This window comes from Belonocnema kinseyi, chromosome 5, assembly GCF_010883055.1.
Source record: "Belonocnema kinseyi isolate 2016_QV_RU_SX_M_011 chromosome 5, B_treatae_v1, whole genome shotgun sequence".
Classification (NCBI taxonomy): Eukaryota; Metazoa; Arthropoda; class Insecta; order Hymenoptera; family Cynipidae; genus Belonocnema; species Belonocnema kinseyi.
The window spans coordinates 7,867,127-7,870,179 of record NC_046661.1 but is presented as its reverse complement, the minus strand read 5'-3'; the positions used below and the strand labels follow the sequence as shown (position 1 = coordinate 7,870,179).

At 48.0% G+C, this 3,053-nt stretch overlaps 1 protein-coding gene across 1 annotated transcript in view; it reads right to left on the bottom strand.

Moving 5' to 3' along the window:
- LOC117172910 (protein unc-79 homolog) overlaps positions 1-3,053 on the bottom strand; it is a 600,505-nt gene that overhangs the window by 137,581 nt on the left and 459,871 nt on the right. The window lies entirely within an intron of this gene.

Sequence of the window (3,053 nt, the reverse complement as noted above, 5' to 3'; positions counted from 1 at the left end):
TAGAGGGGCCCGCAATTAGGACAATTAGATTTCCTAACTCCGGGCTCCCTGCACACGAAAAAAAAGACTCCAACCCCGGCCGGGTCAGGACACTTTCCCCTTAAATGGCCCGCCTGGCCGCATGCCCAGCAGTTTTTATGTGTTGGCCCCCTATACGCTCGCGGTTTAGGCGCGCCTATTTTTAGCCAACCTCGGCGCGAGCGGTTTTCATAACCCAAGGCCACCATCCACCTCACCTCGTCCAGAATTTCGTTGTTGCTGGGAGGCGGATGAGGGGGTGAAGGTGTGCGGTACCCTTCCGCCCTTATCGGGGTCCACACCACCTCCTTAGAGCGACTAGTTCGTGATGTTCCGATTACTGGGTGATCGGCAGTCGCTCCTTCTGGGACCGACTTGGCGCGGCTTGGTCCGGCCTTGCAGCTTTTAGTGAGACCGGTATTCTAATTTTGGACATAAGGTTTTAGATGTTTGATATGCTCCTTGCCCGCGTATTTGCCTTTCTCGATGACCAAAACGTTCACAACCGGAGACAACCTGCGCTTAATCTTGTAGGGTCCGTCGAATGTATCACAAAGCTTAGCTGCAAGGTTGTCTTCCTTTTTCGAGAGGACGCGCTGATGCTTTAAGACGAGGTCACCTACCCGGAAAGAACGAGCACGCTTGTTCTTATCATAGTACTTGGCCTGAGATACGTAAGCATGCTCAAGATTTCGGCAAATGAGATCTCTCAAGTAATCTAATCGCTTAACTCGCTCCACTTATTTCGCGCGGTTAAAACTATCGTGCTGAGTGGCTTTCTCAAGATCTCTTCTTAAAGACAGGTAGGGAAGAGGGTTACGCCCAAAATTCAGGAAGGCTGGTGAGACTTTAAGTGTACCGTGAGAAGCGGTGTTGTACGCGTAGCGGAATTCTGGCCAATGTGCGTTCCATTCCTTATGGTTTTTATGGAAGAAGGCTACAATCATTATTTTTAACACCCAGTTTACACGCTTAGTAGGATTTGCCTGTGAGTAGCAAACCGGATTCGTCGTATGGATTATTTCGATGGTCTTGCACATGTTTTCTAAGAGCTTGTTGGCGAACTCAGTACCATTGTCAGTGTGCAAGACTTCCGGGGCTTCCCATCATGACACATTGAAGTCCTCAAAGGCCTTCCTAACAGTGGGACCGTACGCATTCCTGATTGAATCATGCCGGCTAGGCGAGCCCGTTCCACCTTACACCTCTGGAAAGGGTCACAATTTTGGACAAAATGTGCGACGTCCGAGTACAACCCAGGCGAGTACTATCTTAGGGCCACACGCGCGAAAGTCTTGTCCCTACTCAAGTCTCCCGATTAAGGCTCGGAATGTGCTTCCTCCATCACCCTTGTTCTGAACTTTTCTGGAACCATCACCTTCCAGGCCTCTAGATACGGAATCAACTGATCGGTGATTTCGTTTGGCCTATGCCGATATAACCTACCATCTTTGATTTTCCAATCTGAAAACATCCCAGATCGCTCCACTACCAGCTCTAACTGGTTCTTGTACCAGGGGTCAGCCGAATCCTCGAATTTGAGGTCTTCCGGCTCAGTTACTGACGAAACCGGTAAAGGGTCCTCCTCTGACATCCTGGACAACGCACCCGGTACATGATGTAAAGCCCCCTTGCGGTGAATAATCTCGAAGTCGTATTCAAGTAGTTGAAAGGATCATCTTTCGAGTCTACCAGTACGGTTTTTCAGATTACGTAACAGTCTCAAACTACTATGTTCGGTTATTACCTGTACCATGATGCTTGTACCTTGATGCTAACCCCATAAACCTACGAAGCTGTTTAACCGTACGGGGAGCTGGGTAAGTGAGGATGGGAGCTATCTTATCTGGCTCTGGCCTTAATCCCTGCTTGTTAACTATAAAACCTAAGTATTGAACTTCGGCTCAACAAAACTTGCTCTTATCTGGATTAATGGTCAAGCCAGCCTCGGAAATCCCATCTAAAACCTTCCCCAGCCAGAGCAGATGCTTCTCAAAAGTCTGGGTGACTATTATGATGTCGTCAAGGTAGGAGAACGCATTACGCCTCATCTCGGGAGTAATTATCTTGTCTATGAGCCTCTGAAAGGTGGCCGGAGCCCCTGCTAGTCCGGACGGCCTACGAGCGAATTAAAAGAGTCCCCTGCCGGGAACCACAAATTCCGTATACTCCTAGCAAGACTCATCCAACGGGATCTGATTTAAAGCCGCACTGAGATATATATGGAAGGGGATAGGCGTCTCTTTTAGAGATGGCATTAAGTCTTCTAAAATTTAAACAAAACCGGTAACCCCCGTCATCCTTCTTGGCCATTACTATAGGAGCCGACCATTCGCTAGAGGATTCCTTAATCACCCCTTCGGTGAGCGCTAAGCTGGCCCTACCTCTTAGGAACTATTTTACTCTTGCTCAAATCCTGGAATTTCCTATCCTGTTCGATCGATAAATTTAAAATACCACCACAACTCTCTTCCGTGGTTAACCATTTGTCGAGTGGACAGACCTCTCCGTCTGTGTCTGGCATCCAAATCTCCTTAGAACGCGCCGAAAACACCATGTCAAATTTTGATTGCGCGTCTACGCCTAAAACCAACTCGGTGTCCAGATTGGTGACCACCCTGACTTCGCATGTCTTAGTAATTCTGTCTATAGTCAAGGGCAGCTCTGCCACACCTAAAATCTCGTCTCTAAAACCGTTCGCCAAAATTATAGAAGATTTACGAGAACAGTCTAAATCTTTGCCTAGGGCATCGAAGATCTGGGGAACTAGGTCATCGCAAATAATTGTCCTAGTCGAACCTGGGTCATACAGCGCGTCGACTGAGAAGGACTCGATAGAAATCTTAAGGTGCACTCAGTGATCTTAAACTCGTCTAGACCTAATTTGCTGCGTTCCAGCTACAAATCTGAAACAACACGATCCGGAATTGATGAAATTTTATCTCCTAAGGCAGGGTCCTCATTGGGCAAAATGGTGCTGTTCGCCGCTTACTATTTTCAATCAGATAAGGTACACACAGAACGCGGCGAACCCC